General features: G+C 40.2%; 1 protein-coding gene and 1 pseudogene across 2 annotated transcripts in view; one reads left to right on the top strand and one right to left on the bottom strand.

The window, feature by feature from the left end:
* CCDC3 (coiled-coil domain containing 3) overlaps nt 1-21,294 on the top strand; it is a 123,016-nt gene that overhangs the window by 82,608 nt on the left and 19,114 nt on the right. The gene's annotated exons all lie outside the window — the stretch shown is intronic.
* On the bottom strand, nt 15,202-16,445 carry LOC309868865 (peptidyl-prolyl cis-trans isomerase D pseudogene; annotated as a pseudogene). Its single transcript has 2 exons — nt 15,864-16,445; nt 15,202-15,591 (listed from the first exon to the last, which is right to left on the bottom strand). The product of its transcript is annotated as a peptidyl-prolyl cis-trans isomerase D pseudogene (transcript).

Genomic DNA, 21,294 nt, shown 5'->3' with positions numbered 1-21,294 from the left:
AGATAAACTCAAAATGGATAAAAGACCTCGTGAGACAGGAATCCATCAGAATCCTAGAGGAGAACATAGGCAGTAACTCTTCGATATCAGCCACAGAAACTTCTTTCAAGATATGTCTCCAAAGGCAAAGGAAACAAAAGCGAAAATAAACTTTTGGGACTTCATCAAGATCAAAAGCTTCTGCACAGCAAAGGAAACAGTCAAGAAAACAAAGAGGCAACCCACGGAATGGAAGAAGATATTTGCAAATGACAGTACAGACAAAAGGTTGATATCCAGGATCTATAAAGAACTCCTCAAACTCAACACACACAAAACAATCATATCAAAAAATGGGCAGAAGATATGAACAGATAGTTCTCCAATGAAGACATACAAATGGCTATCAGACACATGAAAAAATGTTCATCATCACTAGTCATCAGGGAGAATCAAATTAAAACCACATTGAGATACCACCTTACACCAGTTAGAATAGCCAAAATTAGCAACAACATGTGTTGGAGAGGATGTGGAGAAAGGGGAACCCTCTTACGCTGTTGGTGGGAATGCAAGTTGGTGCAGCCACTTCGGAGAACAGTGTGGAGATTCCTTAAGAAATTAAAAATAGAACTTCCCTATGACCCTGCCATTGCACTACTGGGTATTTACCCCAAAGATACAGATGTAGTGAAAAGAAGGGCCATCTGCACCCCAGTGTTTATAGCAGCAATGGCCACGGTTGCCAAACTGTGGAAAGAACCAAGATGCCCTTCAGGGGATGAATGGATAAGGAAGATGTGGTCCATATACACTATGGAGTATCATGCCTCCATCAGAAAGGATGAATACCCAACTTTTGTATCAACATGGATGGGACTGGAAGAGATTATGCTGAGTGAAATAAGTCAAGCACAGAGAGTCAATTATCATATGGTTTCACTTATTTGTGGAGCATAACAAACAACATGGAGGACATAGGGAGATGGAGGGGAGAATGAAGTTGAGGGAAATTGGAAGGGGAGGTGAATCATGAGAGACTATGGACTCTGAAAAACAACCTGAGGGTTTTGAAAGGGAAGGGGGTGGGAGGTTGGGGGAGCCAGGTGGTGGGTATTAAAGAGGGCACATATTGCATGGAGCACTGAGTGTGGTGCAAAAACAATGAAATCTGTTATGCTGAAAAGAAATTAAAAATTAATTAATTAATTTTAAAAAGATTGTCTCTGTCTCTGCCCCCCCCCCACAGGCACACATGCATGCCTCTGTGTGTGGGGGTGGTGGTGCATGCACACGTTCTCTCTGAAATAAAAAAAATTATAAAAAAATATTAAAGTTAATGGAATAGAATAATGACATTCTTAGATTGTAATTTTCTTAAATGTAAGTTTTACAAGCAAAATTGAAAATTGAAAATAAAGCAAGTTTATAGCCAGGTTAAGAAAAAATCATGCACTGAAAAAGAAAGTTGTCTTCGAGGGTGACTTTTTATTTTGTTTCTGTTTTTCAGTAGCTTCCAGTTTTTAAATGAATTAGCATGTAATAGTTTTATAGCTTGTTGTCAGCCAACAGTTACTCTTTGGAGCACTTACTGTGTGCCAGACACGGTATTAAGCAGTAGTGCTATAGCGGTAAAAATGAGAGAGGTCCTCGTTTTATGGTGTCGCGGAGGAAAGAAACCATTAACCACTGATAAGCGGACTTGATAGTGCTGTTGGGAGCCTAGGCAGGGCGCTGAGATAAGTGATGAGGGAGGTGACAGACAGGGTGGTAAGGGAACACATCTGAGGAGGTGGTATAAGAACCAGAACGCTGCAGATGAGCTTGCCATGCAGAGTCATGGAACAGCATTCCAGAAAGATGGAACAGCAAATTGTTGAAGAAGGTGGCTAAGAATAACGTAGGTTTCTTATCTAATGGAATCCTCATGAAGGCATATTTAAAATTTCTCCTTGCAGCTACTAGCCACTTTTCATTTGTCACAGAGTCTGTAACTGTGCTCTGGGCAGAATTCTGTAATGTCATGCCTTTCACATGTAAATTTATCCTGGACCATGTTGCTGAAACTTTCAAGCTAGCAAGGACTTGTGCCAGATACCACACCGGAAAGGACAGGCCTTGAAAGTTGGCAGAAACCCATCACTGCTTTAGTATCTATTTGTCATCTGTTCTTTAAAGGTTTTCCAATATTTTTCCCTAATATTAACTGTGAATTGATTCTGGGACATGAGCTGATTGAGCCCGACAATGTGTAGGAACACTAGTCGGCATTTTGTGGCTTTAAGGCTCACTATGTCTGCGCGTATTCTCACCAATATTATCGGTAGGTCTACTTGACAAAAGAAGGAAAACCTCAATGTAGCCAGCAAATGGCAGAGCCAGGTTTGAAGCCAGAGCCCACCAAATCCCACCCCCAGCTCTCTCTACTCGAAGAAGAGACTGCTCCAGGGCCCCCTGTCTTGATTCAGTAGCAGAAAAACCGGTTTCTGGGTTTGATAAACTCTCCCAAATGGACAGACTTCAGGCTGAGTCAGGCCCTGGTTGAGGCCACGTAGACAAGTCACCGGTCACTGAGAAGTAAACAGGAGCCACTCAGAGCTCGTAAATCCCCATCACATTCCCCAGTAGGGTGGGAGGCAGGAGCTCTCTGGGGTTTTCAGCCAGTGATGATGCCAGGAAAAGTAGAGCCTGGTCCCTAGATGCCCTTTTCATGCAAGAGCTTAAAGACTGACTCCCAAGTATTCAGAGCCCAAGACCTTGAAAGACAGTCCGTGAAATGAGCATCAGATTAGAGGGGAGCCAGGCCGCTGGTGCCACTGGGGAAAGAGCAGGGGTGGAGCAGTCTGGCTCTGGGTTCCCCTCCTCAGTAGGGAGCCGGGGCCATGGCCCAGCCCTCTCACTCTGAGCATCCTCAGGGGCAAGCACTGAGATCAGAGGGGACTGTCTTTAGATCACCCTGGATCAAGTTCAGAGGCCCACAGAGCAAGGTGGAAGATTTGACTTGTTTAATGACCTCCCGTTCCCTTGGGCACAGTAGCGACCCAAGGTGTGGAGATTAAGTAGCTCAGTGCATCTCACTCAGAATCAGCACCCCCAGGCGGGAGCAGGAAGGGACTTGGCCCCTTATCCCCAGTTGCCAGCACATCTGTCATTAGCTGGGTTTGGGGGAGGAGGTTGCGTTATCAGGCCCTTTGCTTTCCTTCCCAGGGTCTGAGATGCCATAGAGGCCGAGCACATACACATCGGAAAGCAAGTGGTCAGATATTTACAAAAACCTGAGATGCCGGTGACCACGAACAGCACTCATCCCTCCCCAGGGATTCCCGGCATCAGCAAGTCTATAATGGGCCTACTTGGGAGTCTTGTCTCCACTGCACCTTGGAGAGTGCATAGCATTTGCTGAGAGCTGCTGGCAGTCTTCTTACTCAGGGATCTGTGAGGTCACTCTTTTCCCCCTTAGTAGGTCTGGAAAAGCATTGAGAATTGAAGTCTGTACTCTGTGATCTAATGCTCTCCAGTCTCCTTTATGTCCTAGACAGTGGAAAATGATACTTGCCAAACTCTCTGGAAGAATGCAGATTCACCCACAAGAAACTTAGCAACTAGATTGAAATGTCACAATGGGACAAGTTCGGTTTCCATCGTGAGGTCCACTTGCATGCAATTATGTAACATTTATAGAGAAAGAACAGTGGGGCTTTAATGAGGAAATTCATTCATCTTATGTATGAATGGAAATAAAAATGTCTTCAAAATTAATTTTAAAAGTTACTGAACTCCTAGACTCATGGCATTTTCCAACCACATCAAAGGATTTTTGTAGTTGATCTTGAACAACAGTTCCCCAGGGGAAATGCTGTGGGCTGCAGGGGACCTGCAGGCAGCTCTGGGTGCCTCCCTGGCCAAGAGGATCCAAGTGTCCACACTCTTGTAGTCTGTTCTTGCTGTCTGTTGTTGGGCTCTGCCATAGTCGTCTAAGATTTGGGGTAAAACAGAGTTATAAGAGATGTATTTAATGTAGGACTCACGTGCATGGCTAATATGTTAGTGTTACATCAAAGAGAGAGACCTCATATGCAGCATTTCTTAACTTTTTTGACCAAAAAAAAATCCCTTTGTCCCCATGCAAGCATCTCAGGAGTTGAGAAGCCCTTTGTAGTCTTCACTTGGGGGGGCAACACTTTGCAGTGAAATTATCTCAAGATAGAACTTTACTTCTCTGTAACTGAACCAATAAATTTACCCTTTCGTGATGGCAGCTAGTGACCTAAGGCAGCACAGAAGTTTCTGGTTTTAATTAGGGTCAGTTGAGGAGTTAAGCCCCGGCTCTCTACGGGCCTGTGCCCGTCCTATCCCCACCCAGCCATGGCCATGGCTGCTCCCTGGAGCCAGTTTCCAAAACGGGTTAACCTAGGTGTCCTGTAGCTCAGTATTACTTCTTAAAACTCACAGTCTATTCTCCTTCTTATTCTGCTACTTTTGTGGGATTTGGTATGGGGATATAGCAAACAACCCAGCCAGCTGGGTGGATGGGGAGATCAGAAAAGTGAAATGCATTAATTTCAGCAGTTCCTGATCGTCCCAGAACAGGTAGTCAAACCCGACTTTCTTAAGAATCAGGACTTCAGAAAGATGATGATGTAAAAAAATAAAAAATTTTTAAAAATTTTTAAAAAAGTAAAATAAATAAAAAATTTAAAAATTTAAAAAAAATTTTAAAAATTAAAAAATAAAAATAATAAAAAATAAAAATTAAAAAAAAAAAAGAAAGATCATGATGAGCTCAGTACCTCCTTTCAAAAGGTAGCTTCTGCTTCTCTGTTACTCACTTTTAAGTCCTTTGAACTTGTTTCTGTTTCAGTCTGCACACTTCCCTTCCTTTATTGAGTGCATGCTGTGTGCTGGGGTCCTGGACACAAAAGTTGGAACAATTGTACTCGAGGGGCTCATGGTCTTTGGAGAAACTTGGGCTTGCCAAGAGAGCACAATGGGATAAACATAATGGAATCAGGGAATGGTGACAGGGCTCTGTCTGGAGGAGTCAGGGAAGGCTTCACTGAGGAGGTGACTCTTGAACTGAGACTTGGAGAAGCCAAAGAATTCTATCAGTAGGATAAAAATGTGAGGAGTGGGTTGGTGGAGATTTTTCATGCAAAAAAAAAAAAAAACAAAACAAAACCAAAAAACTACATGTGCAAAGGCAGAGCTATGGGAGGGAGCCCAGTCTGGCTAGGGAGCGGTACTTTGATTAGGAAAGCTCAAGTGCAGGTGAATAATAACTAGTAAAAGCTCCATTTATTGTTCACTGTATACTAGGTGCTGTGTCAAATGTGTTTTACATACTACCCGATTTCACCTTCCAAGTAAGTCCACGGTGGAGGCGTTCATATCCCCACGCTCCTACCCAGGATACTAATCACCTCCTGCTTGCCTGGGCAGTGTGGGGGGAGGGGAGGTGGGGGAGCAGGGAGAATCAGGTGGAGGGGGCACCGGTCTGCTCCTGCCCCAGCTCCCTCTCCTGACCCCTGCCTTTCCCCACACCCCATTTTGCCAGTCCTCCCTCCCTCCCCTTCCAGCCACAGCCTGTTTGGGACACCACTTTCCCATCTGTTGGGCTTCTGGCACAGGGAGGTAACTCTTTCGACTTTGGGTGGAGCCAAAAACCAGGCGCCAAGTCAAATACAGTTGTAGGAGTCTCAGGTTGTTTCTCCAGAGAGTCCTCAAAAGAACTGCCCTGTTGTCATTTCCATGGCTTGGGAGGTTTTTTTTTGTTTTTTTTTTGTTGTTTTTCTCCCAGTAGCTCTGGGTCTCATCCAGCCTTTTGGTGCTGAATCATTCAGGAAACCATTCTGCATGGATTTGGCCCTGCTGCCCACTTCCTCACACATCTCTGCCTCTCAGGGGTTTAAAATAATGACAAGGAACAAATGATGGAATAATGTAACAAAGACAAGGGCAAAGAGACCTTGGACAATTTGGGCTGAGGCTTACCCACCCCTGCCCAACTCCCCCCGCCCCCAAGAGTTCCTGAATCATACAGAGAATAAAAGAATCCCTCCTTCTGCCCTTGCCTGGGTCAGAAAACACAGCACAATGTAAACATTCAGAACTGACAAATTGTATGACCATCTGATCCCTGGATCTCCATACCGATAGTGAACGTTCCTGAGCAGTGCACCTTTGTAGGTTCTAGAGAACTTCTCTTTCCAGGGTCTCCCAGGAAGCATTTTAGAAAAAGTTGGGTAATTATTTTGCAGAGAGCTGATCTGTTCATTTCTGCTTGGAGGTTTGTAATTGGCAGCAATCCAGTAGATGGCGTGAAAAGGATCTTTGACAGGGATTGCTGAGAGCTCGGACTAGTAATCATAAATTGGTGATCTGAGAGTGGTGTGAGAAGCGCGAGGTATGAGCAGTGAGGAGCTTGGGGGAGGGAGGAGGACTTGGGTATCGGGTGTTCTTCCTGTCCCTTGGCTCTCCCTTCATTCTTCAGTTGCAGGCGGTTTCCCCTCCAAACCCATACAGTTGTCAGCTGTTGTCTTTGCATCTCCATTAGTCCAGGACCCCTCTGGAGATTAAGGTTTGGGAGATTTTCCTGCAAAGAGCCAGATAATAAATATTTGAGGCTTTTTGGACCATGCAGGCTATGTTGCAATGACTCAGCTCTGCTACCGTGGCACAGAAGTAGCCACAGACAATATGTAAACAAATGAATGTGGCTGTGTTCCAATAAAACTTTATTTGCAAAAGTAGCCAGGGGGCCTGATTTGGTCCACTGACCGTAGTTTGCTGCCCCCTGGTTGAGATTTTAATCCTCTCCTTTTTTTCATTCTCTTATTTGAATCCTAAGAACAGGAACAAAGTGTTAAAAAGGAAAGCTGTCGGTCTATGCTGTTTCTTTTGGACTTGCCTTCCCTCATTTTTAACATTTCAGAAAATACACTTTGTCTTGTCTTTATAGGTGGTTATTTAAATTGAAAGCAGCTGTGGAAGGCAAGAATCCTAAGTATTTGCTATGTCTCCTGCCATGAAATAGTAATTTTTAATGCACTTTTTGTTTAGTTACATACAGAGTTTATTGGTATATCACAGAATAATTCAGGAAAATGTTATACCATACATTGCCAGGCATGGTATAATAAGTGCTTCTGGTTGGAATGAGTGCATTTACAGGAGCTGAAACTGTTTAGAAATTTAAAAATCATTTAGAAGTGACTTGATGGTATATGGATTCTCTGTGGTGATTCTGTGTGGTCAATCTAGATGGTAACAAGGACACATTCCTTTATCTTTCATATTCTTGTGAAACATTCTTCTAGCATCTGAGAGTCCTAGGGGAAGTGGAGAACACATAGAAAGGTTTGAGGTAGAGGCACAGGTGAGAAACTGTCCAGGTTTGTCCTGTTGTGGGAGATAGGCGACCACCCCAAAGACCATACTAAGAGCACTCAGCCTCACAGACACAGGGAGGCCCATTCTGGCGTCCTTCCCTGTCAGCCTGTGGTCCTAAGGATAGAGGAGAATTAGCAACTAGTGAGCAGTCTTGTAGTTCATGATAGCTGGGCACAACCACCCGACTCCCCCTCCCCCAGCTCCCACTGAAATGCTCAATGGCCGCCCGCAGAAGAATGTCCTGAAACTATTTAAGACAAAATGCCAAAGGGAAACAATTAGAACTGATGGCGTGATCCAAGTGGCTTGTTCTCAGTCTAACGTGGCATGATCCCAACTCTGTTTAAGTATTGACCTGTACCCACAGACACAGTCCTAGGATGAAATACATTAAAATGTTAACAGTGGCTATCTCGGTACAAGAGAATGACTGACGATTTTCTCTTTCTTGGTCCCATAGTTTAAAAAAGTTTTTCTGTGATAAACAAGCATTGCTTTTATGGTTCCAAAGGTGTTATTTTGAAAAGATGAAGAAGAGGTATCTTTAGCCCACCTTTGGTCTCGCTGAGAATAGGAGTGTAGGCTCCCCATCTACTCTGAAGCAGGCACCCCACTGGTAATGTAAAGTTTCCCTGAGAAAGACATCCCTGCCATAGGCTAATGCTGGGCCACACAGAACTCTGCTGGGTGAGTTCTTTCCCCTCCTGAGCCAGTCAGTGCTGGTGATTAGGAGTCTGTTGTTTTGGGGTCCTGATCGTATCGTTTGTTTCTCTTTTGTTCTTCTTCAAAGAAGATATGGCAATACCTAATTCAGCTTGACTCATTCTTTCCCCACCTCAGCTTACCAAAAGCTACCACAAAGCTAAATGAACAAATGACATCTTTTCATATATGTTTTAAAAGCAAATTTATAAAGAAATTAATTTCATTTGGAAAGCAGCCCATTTCTTCTTAAAGAAACACATGTATTTGAAAGCATAGCTCTTGTGTAGAAATTCTTGCTGCCTTAAGAGGTGATGGGCAGGATCAGGTGGCTTTCTTGAGAAGCTGTTGATAATGGCCTCCTCAACTTTGTAGGGTTAGCCTTATTCTTAGGGCGAAGAGTCTCTCCACTTGCAACCATAGCCCACTTTCCACACAGAGAAAGACCTTCTGCCTAGGAATGGGTCCTGGGTCACAGTTTGGATTGGTGACATTGGACAAGTTACCAAGATTCCTTCTGTGTCTTTCTGCTCCGACTCAAACCATATCCAGCTCAAAGAGAGGCTGCGGGGATCAGGAATGACATATTCACTAAGGAACTCCAGTCCCCCAGTCCATCCCGTCTTAACTACCCCTGCCACATAGTACCAAGTGACCCTTCATTCCATCTTGGTTTCTTCAGGCCATTGTCAAAGTAGTCTTCCTCTTAGAAAGTGGTCTAACATTTTAGAGTAGGGAACACCTGGCCCCTTGGAGAATGTTGATGTCTTAGCAGTGATCACTGCAGTGCTACCAAGAGGACAGATCTCATTGCATCCCACTCTGTCTGCTTTTATTGACTATTTTAAAATGTAGTTTTTGAAGAATGTCATAAAATAGAACTTAACCTTCTCTTCGATATTATGTTGCAACACAATATTGGATTCTGTCCTTCTAAAGTTTGAACAAACATGTTAAAACCCAGTACTCTTGTTGTAATAGAATTTGCTTAGACGCTTTGATCCTGTTCTTGGTTGAAGAATCTGCTGTACCTTCTAGAAAGAGCATGACTTAATGAAAGAGTGGGTATAAAGTGCTTCCCCTAGTATGTGGCCATAGGAAAGCCTCAGTAAGTTATACAGATAATGTCTGGTCATATATAACATAAAAAGTCCTGTGACGTCACCTGTGCCCACCTTCCTTTCTCTTCAAAGGGGCTCATTTTGGCCAGAAGAGGGCACTGTTGAATGTGTGGTCTCCCCCTTGCTAAGGGTGGCAGCTCCAGGGGACCAAAGCCTTCTATTAAATGACAGATGTTTTGGAAATGCTTAACTGGGTTCAGATTTTTCAGGGTATGATTCAAATGGCCAGCATGACGAGTCTACAAGGGCAAAGGTAAAGCAGGCCTTGAGGGGTCTGTCATGTGACAAGGGCAGTGAGTATCTTGCCAGTGTCGTGTGATACTTGGTGTGTGCTGTGCAGATGTGGTGTATGGTTGGAGGCTCTGTGGAAAGTAGCATAGAGATGGTCTGGGGAACGGTTATAGAACTTCCAGACACAACTGGGCAAGCCCAGCCCTCTAGGAGGAAGGAGGAACATGGCAGAGGCCCAGAGATGAGAAAAAAGCAAGACAACCAGGAGCCAGGTTGTTCTGAGCATAAAGTGTGTGAACAGAAGAATGAAAAGTAAGATGGGAGATGTTGGCTGAGTCCAATCACAAAGGTTAATTAAGGATTTTAAAGATTGACCTTGATATCAGAGTAATGGCTAACATCTAGTGAGCATCTATGCTGGACCAGGAAGTCTTCATCTGTCAGAAATGCCATAATGAAATTCCACAGACTGGGTGACTTGCAATAGAAATGTATCTTTCTCCTTTTGGAGGCTGAAAGTCTGAGATCAAGGTGACAGCCCCATTGGGTGGGCAGCCTCTTCTGGGTCACAGATTGCTAGTCAGAACCTCATGTGATAAGAGGAGCAAAGGAGCATCACTCCCATCTGTGAGGGTTCTGCTGCCAAGACCTAATCATCCCCAAGGGCCCCACCTCACAGTACTATCATATTGGGCATTAGGATTTCAGTATTGGAATTTTGGAGGGGATACATTCAAACCATAGCATGGGGTGTGGTTCTAAGCACTTTACAAGTAAAACTCATTAAATCTTTGAAACAACTCTGTGAGCCACCACTATCCCCACTGAGATAAGTAGGGCAGGTTGGGTTCCTGTTTTTTGTTTTGTTTTTTTTTAAGATTTTATTTATTTATTTGACAGAGAGAGAGGGATCACAAGTAGACGGGGGCGGGGGGGAAGCAGGCTCCTGCTGAGCAGAGAGCCCAATGTGGGGCTCGATCCCAGACCCTGAGATCATGATGTGGGCCAAAAGCAGAGGCGTAACCCACTGAGCCGCCCAGGTGCCCCTGTTTGCGGTTTTTTGGGAGATTTTTTTAGGTTGAGATTTTTTAGGTTGCTTCTGGAGAAGGGGTGGGAAGGAGAGGAAAGAGCGGGATTGGGCAGAGGAAGCTGGACTGCAGTGCAGTCTAGCAAAGGCCGTAAACTACCCCATGGGGAGCTCCAAGGCTGAGTTCCCTTCAGCCATGTTCGAAGTTTGGATGCGGGTCCTGCTCTTCATTCCCTTGTGTCAGCCAGTCATTGGATGTGGGTGCCCAGGAATGAGGTGCGGCGACCTCTGGTGAGGTGGCTGTCTGAGGGCAGGGGCAGTTTCTGGAGAGACTCAGTGGAGGGCTGTAGGGCCAGCAGGATCTGGGTGGTATAGCACAGATCCCATCACCCTGAGTTTAAGAAGCTTGCTCAAGGTCACATCACTCATCAGTGGAAGAGGAGGAACTGAAACTAAAGTAGCCTGACCTCAGAGGCTGGCCATTTCACCATTGTACTATACTGCAGTGTATACAGTGGGTTTCGATGGAGATTTTGAAGTAGGAGTAAACTGCAGCTCAAGCCTTACTTTGGCGACCTAAGTCTTAATGGTGACATGAAGAGTAAGTAGGGGAAGAGGGATTTGAAGGTTTTGTTTTGTTTTGTTTTGTTTTTACAATAAAGGGAATACTCACATGAAAGAGAAAATTCTGAAAGTATGAAAGCATACACAGTGAAAATCTCCTCACTCCTGTTCCCTTGATCCCTGGATACAGCCATCCTTACCAGTTTCTTCTGTCTGCTTCCAGACACAGTATATGTATACTTGGGTATAGACAGATATGGATACCTTATTAAATTTTCATACTCTTGTATCACAAGATTCTCACTGCTCCAGGCCTTGATTTTATAATCAGAACATAACCTTGATATTGCTATAGTACCAATTATGTACAGCTGTCTTTTTCTTTCAGATGGAAGAGGTGTTTCCGTTGTATGGATTTACTATAACTTATTGAACCATCCCTCTTGATGGGGAGTTTTGGATTGCTCTCAATTTTCTTCCTGCTGCCCAGTTTTATTGAGATAGAATTGGAATCTAATATTATATAAGTTCAAGGTGTACAGCGTGTTGATTTGACTGCTTTATATGTTGCAAAATGATTACCACCTGAGCATTAGATAACACTTTCATCATGTCACATAATAACCCCTTCTCTTTTGCAGCGAAATCATTAAAATCTACCCTCTTAGCAACTTTCAAGTATATAATACAGTATCATTAACTAAAATTACCATCTTTACATTAGATTCCTATAACTTATCATCTAATAACTGGAAGCTTGTAACTTTTGACAACACCTCCCCATTTTCCCAACCTCCCAGCCCCTGGTAACTACTGTTCTATTTCTCAGAATATGTTTTAGCTTTTTTTATATTCTATATGTAAGTTATATCATACAGGACTCACCTTTCTCTGACTTATTTCACTTAGCGTAATGCCTTGAAAGTCCATCTGTATTGTCACAGATTGCTAGATTTCCTTTCTCACAGTGGGAATAATAATCCATTGTGTATGTATACCATATCTTATTTATCCATTCATCCTTCGATGGACACTTAAGTAGTTTTCATATCTTGACTATTTTGACTAATGGTGCAGTAAACATGGGAGTGAAGATACCTCTTTAAGATTGTTTTTATTTCTTATCTCTATATACACAGAAGGGGAATTCCTGGGTCCTATGGTAGTTCTATTTTTAATTTTTTGAGTAACCTCTGTGTTTTCCACGGTGGTTGTAGTAATTTATATTCCCACCAGAAGTACGCAAGTGTTCCCTTCTCTCCACATCCTCACCAACATCTGTTATCTTGTCTTTTTGATAGTGATCATTCTAACAGATTTGAGGGGATATCTCCTTGTCGTTTTGATTTGCATTTCCCTGATGAATAGTGATGTTGAGCACCTTTTTGTGTACCTGTTAGCTATCTTCTTTGGAAAAATATCTATTCAGATCCTCTGTCTATTTTTTAATTAAATGGTTTTTTGCTATTGAGTTGTAGGAGTTCTTTATATATTTTGGTTATTAACCCCTTATTTGATAAATAATTTCCAAATATTTTCTCCTATTCCATAGGTTGGCTTTGTTTTTTTACTTTAAAAAAGTTTTAATTGAAGTAAAGTTGATATATATTTCCTGCATACAACATAGTGTGTCAGTGATTATATACATTATGAAATGCCATGATAAGTGTATTACGATATTATTGACTGTATTTCCTATCCTCTACTTTTAATCCCTGTGACTGACTTCTTTTATAATTGGAAGTTTGTAGCTTTTAACCCTCCACCCATTTTGCCCATCCCTCTACTTCCTCCACTTTAGCAAGCACCAGTTCTCTGTATTTATTCAAATTCTCTGCCCATTTTTAATTTAGATTATTTGCTTTTTTGGTATTGAGTTGTAACAAGTGCTTGATATATTTTGGATATCAATCCCTTATCAGATAACATCATTTGCAAACATTTTCATCCATTTGGTAGATCACCTTTTTATCTTGTTCATGGTTTCCTTCACTGAGCAAAAGCTTTTGTTTGTTGTAATCACAATTTGTTTCTGCTTTTGTTTCCCTTGGCTGAGGAGACAGGTCCAGAAAACTAACTGCCAAGGTCCAATAGATTACTGCCTTTGCATTTTTTTTAGGAGCTTTAAGACTTCCAGTCTCATATTTAGGTCTGTAATTCATTTAGAGTTTTTCTTATGCATGTAGTTATCCAGTTTTCCCAGCACCATTAACTAAAGAGACTGTTTTTCCGCAGTTGTATATTCTTGTTTCTTTTGTCATAAACCACACATATATGGTCAATTAAGTTATTTCTATGCTCTCAACTCTGTTCTATTGATCAATTTTTGTGCCAGTACCAAATTTTTTGTGCCTATTTTTGTGTCAGTTTTTGTGCCAGTACCATACTGTTTTGATTACTATAGCTTTGTAGTATATCTGGAAATCTAATACTGTGAAACCCCCAGGTTTGTTTTTTCTTAAGGTTGCTTTGCCCATTTGGGGTCTTCTCTCCATACAAATTTTAGGATTCTTTTTTTTAAAAGATTTTATTTATTTATTTGACAGAGAGAAATCACAAGTAGACAGAGAGGCAGGCAGAGAGAGAGAGAAGCAGGCTCCCTGCTGGGCAAAGAGCCCGATGCGGGTCTCGATCCCAGGACCCTGAGATCATGACCTGAGCCGAAGGCAGTGGCTTAACCCACTGAGCCACCCAGGCGCCCCCAAATTTTAGGATTTTTTTGGTTCCAGTTCTGTGAAAACACAACTTGTATTCTTTAAAAAGATTTATTTATTTGAGGTGGGGAGCAAAGGGAGAGAAAGAGAAAATCTTAAGCAAATTCCATGCTGAGTGCAGATCCTGACTCAGGGCTCAGTCCCCTGACCGTGAGATCATGACCTGAGCAGAAATCAAGAGTTGGATGCCTAACCGACAGAGCCACCCAGGAACTCCAACACTATTTGTATTTTGATAAGGATTGCTATTGAACCTGTAGATTACTTTGGGTAGTATGGGCATTTTAATAATACTCTTCCAGTCCATGAGTATAGTATATCTATTTATTTGTGTCACTTTTGATTTCATTTATCACTGTCATAGTTTTCAGAATAAAGGGTCCTTCTACCTACTTGGTTAAACTTATTTCTAAGTATTTTATTTTCTTTGCAGCTGTAAATGTGATTGTTTTATTTCCCTTTCTGCTATTGCTGCTATTGCATTATTAGTGTACCAGAACACAACAGATTTCCTGTATTGATTTTGTATCCTGCAACTTTATGGATTTATAAGATCTAATCATTTTTTGGTGGAATTTTAAGGTTTTCTATTTATAGTGCCATATCCTCTCAAACAGAGATAAACAATTCTTCCTTACCAATTTGGATACCTTTTGCTTTTCTTGTCTGACTGTAATGGTGAGGATTTTCAGTACTATGTTGAACTAAAGTTCCAGTACTATGTTGAGTGGACATCCTTTCCTTGTTTGTGGTCTTAGGGAAAAGCTTTAAGCTTTCACCATTCAGTTTGATGTTAACTGTGTGTTTGTCATATATAGCCTCTATTCTTTTGAGGTATGTGTTTTCTATACCTATTAAGGGTTTTCATTATGAAGAGATAGTGAATTTTGTCCAAAGCTTTTTCTGTGTGTATTGAAATGATCATATGCTTTTAATCCTACATTTTGTTAATGTGGTCTATCACTTTGGTTGATTGGGATTTATTGACCCATCCTTACATCCTGGGAATAAATCTCACTTGATTATTGTGAATGGAACTTTTAATATATTATTGAATGTGGTTTGCTAATATTTTGTTGAGGATTTTTACATCTATGTTCATTAGGGATATTGGTCTAATTATGCTTTTTTTGGAATGTCTTTGTTTTGTTTTGGTATCAGGGTAATGCTGGCCTTACAGATTATATCAGGGTAATGCTGGCCTTGTGGAATGCTGGACTTGTGGAACAGCGTTTCTGTTACTTATACTTTTTGGAACAGTTTGAGAAAGATAGGTATTAACTATCCTTTAAATGTTGATAGAATTCACATGTGAAGCCTTCTGGTCTGGAATTTTTTGATTACCCATTGAATTTTGTTACTAGTAATTAGTCTTTTCAGATTTTCTGAGATCATATATAACAGGCAAAAACATTTAAATTTTCTTATTGCCTTTGTACAAGAATCAGTGCATATCTAAATAAAACTGAATTTGTTAGACAAACATTTTTGCATATACTGTCTTCTCTTTCTCTTTCTTTGCTTTTATCTTTTGTTTGACTTTCAACAGTTCTGCCTCAATAGCTTTATCTTCCAGTGCTATCTCCTGAGCTTTCTTAAGATCAGCCAATGCTTGATCATATTCTTTTAATCCTTGCCATCCTTGAGCTCTACGGTACAGTGTTTTGGTATTGAATGGGTCTACTTCAAGTGCCTCCAAATAAATGTTGATGGCTCCTTGCCAATTTGACATGTTCAGTTTACAAGCACCAATATTCAGCGTGCCGCTTAAAGCTATAGGTTACCACTTTGATCTATCCGCTGGCTCAATAACAGTCTTTGAATCCTCCACATATCTTAAAACTTTTGTGTATTTTTTTAAAGATTTTATTTATTTATTTGAAAGAGATTACAAGTAGGCAGAGAGGCAGGCAGGGGGGGTGGAGGAAACAGGCTCCCTGCTGAGCAGAAAGCCTGATAGAGGGCTCAATCCCAGGACCCTGGGATCATGACCTGAGCCAAAGGCAGAGGCTTTAACCCACTGATCCACCCAGGCACCCCAAAGATTTTATTTATTTATTTGACAGAGAGAGAGAGATAGCAAGCAGGCAGAGAGATAACTGGTGGGGGTGGAATTTTGTGTATTTTTTAAATAACCATCTCCCAGTTCTGAGATTTGAAAAAAGTATTCCCAATATTTTTTGTCTTCTGTTATTTACTTTTGCAGGTTTTTCACCTTTCACTTCTACATTTTCTAGTATCCTTGCCACACCCATTCCTTTAATTACTTGGCCAAATACCACATATTTCCTATCCAAGTGAGGAGTCAGGATAGTTGTGATGAAGAACTGAGAACCACTTATATACTGCAGCTTGCATCTGCCATGTTTGAAAAACCTTCCCAATCACACTAATAGAAATTTTCATCTTCGAATTTAGCACCATAAATACTTTCTCCACCTGTCTCAATTTGATTTGAGAAGTCTTTGCCCTGAATCATAAATTTCTTAGTAATTTGATACTAAGGGCATCCTAGGAAATGGACAGTTTTCCCGGTGGTGGGTCCAATGCCTTTTGCTCTTGTATGCAATGTGTGAAAGTTTTCTGCAGTTTTGGGTACATATCTGCAAACAATTCTGAGACAATTCAACCAACTTATTCACCTCTAATGTCCATGTCAAGGAAGGCTCTGAGGTTACTGGGGTTGGAGGGCATAGTTTGGGGGGATGAAAGTGACATTTTGAATTGCAGATGCACTTGGGAGTGAACTCGGAGAACCTTGTGCACAACCAGCAGCTCTTTGCTCATCCTTCACTTGCAGTCTGTGTCTTTAGGTGTAAGGTGAGTTTCACATAAGCAGCATACAGATGGGTCTTGTTTTTTTAATCCTTTTGGTCTGTATGTCTTGAGTCCATTTATGTTTAAAGTAATTATTGATAAGTATATACTGGTTGCCATTTTATTCATTGTTATCTGGATGTTTTGTAAATCTGTTTTTCTCTTTTGCTCTCCTGTTTTGTGGGTTGATGGTTTACTTTACAGTTATGGTTGGCTCCCATGTTTCCTTTCTCTTATGTATTTACTTATTTATTTATTTTTGTATCTGTTACAGGTTTTTGGTTACCCTCTGGTTTATGTATAACATCTTATGTATATAGCAGTCTATGTTTAGTGGCTGGTCACTTAAGTTTGAACCTATTCTAAAAGAACCAATTTTTAGTGCTGTCTCCACATTTTATGCATATGTCACACGTTATATATTTTTACTTTGAGTATCTTCTAACTAGATTTTATAGATGTAATTATACTAGTTTTGTGTGTTCACCTCTATACTACCTTTATAAGTAATAAATCTATTACTTTTTCTATATGTTTGCTTTTACCTGTCAATTTTTTTCCTTCTGTAACTTTCTTCTAGTTATGGCCTTTTCTTCTCCAATCAAATAAACCTGTCAGGTAGAGTATTCTTTGCTGTAGGTATTTTGCTTTCAGCACTTTGAAAATGTTGTGCCACTCTCTTCTGGCCTGCAAAGTTTCTGCTAATAAATCACATGATAGCCTCAGGGAGTTTCCCTTATATGTAACTATTTTTCTTTTATTGCTTTTAAGTTTTTGTCTTTACATTTAATCTTAGTTATTTGAATTATTATATGTTTTGGTGTGGACCTCACTGAATTCATCTTATTAGGAGTGGTCTGTGTTTCCTGGACCTGGATTTCTGTTTCCTCCCCCAGATTAGGGAAGTTGGTAGCTATTAGTTATTCAGATAGGTTTTCTGCTCCTTTGTCTCACTCTTCTCCTCCTGGGACCTCTAGAATGGGAATGTTATTATGCTTGATGAGGTCACAGAGGTCTCTTTAACCTACCCATTTTAATATTCTCTTAAGCTTTTATTTTGTTAGTTTCAGGTGTACATAGAGTGCTTTACCAATTGCATACATCACCAGCTCCTTCCCAACAAGTACACTTTTTAATCCACATCGCCTGTTTAACAATTTCCTTCCCATCCCCAACCTCCCTTCTGGTAACCATCAGTTTGTTCTCTAGTTAAGAATGTATTAGTTTGAATCTTTTTCTTCCCTTTGCTCATTTCTTAAACTCCACATCAGTGAAATCATATGGTATTTGTTCTTCCCTGAATGATTTCTTTCACTTAGCATAATATTCTGTAGCTCCATGTTGTTGTAAATGGCAAGATTTCGTTCCTTTTGGTGGCTGAATAATATTCAATATTACTCATACATAGATGTATGTATATATCCATCTCACATCCTCTTTAGCCATTCATCAACTGATGGACACTTAGGCTGCTTCCATATCTCCACTATTATAAATAATGTTGCTATAAACATAGGGGTTCAGGTATTCCTTTGAATTAGTGTTTTGGTATGCTTTCAGTATGAGTAGTATGATTGCTGAATCATAAGGTAGTTCTATTTTTAACATTTTGAGGAACCTTCATACTGTTTTCCATAGTGCTACACCACCAGTTTTCATTCACACCAACAGTGAAAGAGGGTTCCTTTTTCTCCACATCCTTGCCAACACCTGCTGTTTCTTGTGTTGTTGACTTTAGCCATTCTGACAGCTGTGGGGTGATATCATGGTTTTGATTTGTATTTCCCTGATGATGAATGATGTTGGGAATTTTTTCATTTGTCTGTTGGCCATCTGGATGTCATTTTTGGAGAAATGTCTGTTCATGTCTCCTGCCCATTTTTTAACTGGACTGTTTTTGAGGTGTTTGATTTTTGTCAGTTTTTTTAAAAAACATATTTGGATACTAACCATTTACTGGATATGTCATTTGCAAATATCTTCTCCCATTCCATAGGTTTCGTTTTAGTTTTGCTGTTTTTGTTTTTTTGTTTGTTTGTTTGTTTGTTTTTGTGCAGAAGCTTCTTATTTGGATGTAGTCCAAAAAGTTTATTTTTGCTTTTGTTTCTTTTGCCCCAGGAGACCTATCCAGAAAAAAATTGCTATAGCCAATATCAGAGAAGTTACTGCCTGTGTCTCTTCTAGGATTTTATGGTTTCAGGCCTTTGGATCTTTAATCCATTTTTAATTTATTTTTGAGTATGGTGTAAGACACTGGTCAGGCTCATTCTTTTGCATGCTGTTATTGAAGAGACAGTATTTTTCCCATTGGATATTCTTTCCTGCTTTCTCAAAGATTGACCATGTAATACTGGGTTTATTTCTGGGACTTCTGTTCTTTTCCATTGATCTATGTGTCTTTTTTTGTGTGTGCCAGTGTCATAATGCTTTGATTACTACAGCTTTGTAACAGAACTGGAAGTCTGGAATTGTGCTATCTCCAACCTTGCTTTTCTTTTTCAAGGTTGCTTTGGCTATTTGGGGAGACTTTTGTGATTCCACACACATTTTGGGGTTTTTTGTTCCAATTCTGTGAAAAATGCTGTTGGCATTTTGATAGGGATTGCATTATATGTGTACATTGCTTTGGGCAGTGTAGACATTTTAACAATATTTTTCTTCCAGTCCATGAGCATGGAATGTCTTTCCATTTCTTTGTGTCCTCTTCAATTTCTTTCATCAGTATTTTATAGTTTTCAGAGTACAGGTCTTTTACCTATTTGGGGTGAGGTTTATTCCTAGGTATCTTAGTGTTTTTGGTATGCTTGAAAATGGCATGGTTGTTTGATTTCTATTTCTGCTGCTTTGTTATTGGTGTATAGAAATGCAACAGTTTTTTGTACATTGATTTTGTACCTGGTGACTTCAATGAATTTGGGCCAGTTCATCTGTTTTTTGGTGGAGTCTTGGGTTTTCTATATATCCTATCATGTCATTGGCAAATAGTTAAAGTTTTACTAATTCTTTGTTGATTTGCATGTCTCATCCCTTTTTGTTGTCTGATTGCTGTGGCTAGGATTTCCAGTACTATGCTGAAAAGAAGTGGTGAAAATGGATATTCCTCTCTTGTTCCTAACCTTAGGGTAGGTCACTTTTTCCCAAGTGAGGATGCTGTTGGCTATGAGTTGTTCATATCGGGCATTTATAATCTTGAGGTATGTTCTCTCTAAACCTACTTTGTTAAGGGTTTTTACCATGAATGAGTGTTGTATTTTGCCAAATGCTTTTCCACATCTATTGAAATGATCATATGGTTCTTATCCTTTCTCTTACTGATCTATCACATTGATTTGCAAATATTGAGCCATACTTGCAGCCCAGGAATAAATCCCACTTGATTGTGGCAAATGAATTTTTTAATGTATTGTGTTTGGTTTGCTAGTATTTTGTTGAGGATTTTTTAAACATTTATTTATATGAGATGGGGGTAGGGGCGGAGGGAAAGAGAATCTCAAGCAGATTGCTGAGCATAGAGCCAAACACAGGGCTTAATCTCATGACCCTGAGAACTTGATTTAAGCTGAAACCAAGGGCTGGACACTTAACTGACTGAGCCACCTAGGTGCCCCTTTTGAGGATTTTTGCATTTATATTCATCAGAGATACTGGCCTATAGTTATCCTTTTGAGTGGTGACTTTATCTGGTTTTGGTATCAGAGTAATGCTGGCCTCATAGAATGAATTTGGAAAAGTTTCCCTTCCTTTTTCTGTTTTGTGGAATAGTTTGAGAAGGATAGGTATTAACTCTTCTTTAAATGTTTGGAATTTGCTTTTGAAGCTGTCTGTTCCTGGAGTTTTGTTTGGGAGTTTTTCATTCGTGATTGAATCTCTTTGCTGGCTATCAGTCTTTTCAAACTTTCTATTTCTTCCTAATTCAGTTTTGATAGTTTATGTTTCTAGAAATTCATCAATTTCTTCCAGGTTGTCCAACTTGCTGGCATAGTTTTTTTTTTTTTTAAATAATATCCTCTTATAAGTGTATTTCTGTGGCGTTGGTTATTCTTACTCTTCTCATTTGTGATTTTATTGAGTCTTTTCTCTTTTTTTTCCTGGTAAGTCTGCCTAGAAGTTTTTCAATTTTATTGATCTGTTCTATTGTTTTGTTAGTTCCTGTATAACTTATTTCTACTCTAATCTTTATTATTTTCTCTTTTCTGTTCAGTTTAGTTGTTCTTTTCCTAGCTCCATTAGGTATATGGTTAGGTTGAGATTTTTCTTGCTTCTTGAGGTAGGCTTCTATTGCTATAAACTTCCCTCTTTGTACCACTTTCACTGCATCCCAAAGGTTTTGAATCATTTTTAAAAATTTTCATTTGTTTCCATGTACTTTATTTCTTCTGTTATTTCCCACTTGACCCATTGATCACTTAATAGCATTTATTTGTGGTCTTTACAGATTTTCTCATGTGGTTGAATTCTGTTTTCATAGCATTGTGGTCCGAAAAGATGGCCTATATAACTTCAGTCTTCCTGAATTTGTTGAGGGTTGTTTTGTGGGCTAATACGTGATCTATTCTGGAGGATATTCCCTGTGTACTTGAAAAGCCATTGTTTTCTTACTGATCTTCTGTTGAGATGATCTATTGATTTAAGTGGGGTGTTAATGTCCCCTACTATTACTGTGTTATTATCAATTTGCTCCTTCATTACCTGTTTTTATAATTTGAGTCCCTCCATGTTGGTGCATAAATATTTATAATTCTTATTATTA

The sequence above is a fragment of the Mustela nivalis genome (assembly GCF_964662115.1).
Source record: "Mustela nivalis genome assembly, chromosome: 7".
Taxonomy (NCBI): Eukaryota; Metazoa; Chordata; class Mammalia; order Carnivora; family Mustelidae; genus Mustela; species Mustela nivalis.
Note: the sequence above shows the minus strand (reverse complement) of the source record. Positions and strands in the feature narration are given on the sequence as shown.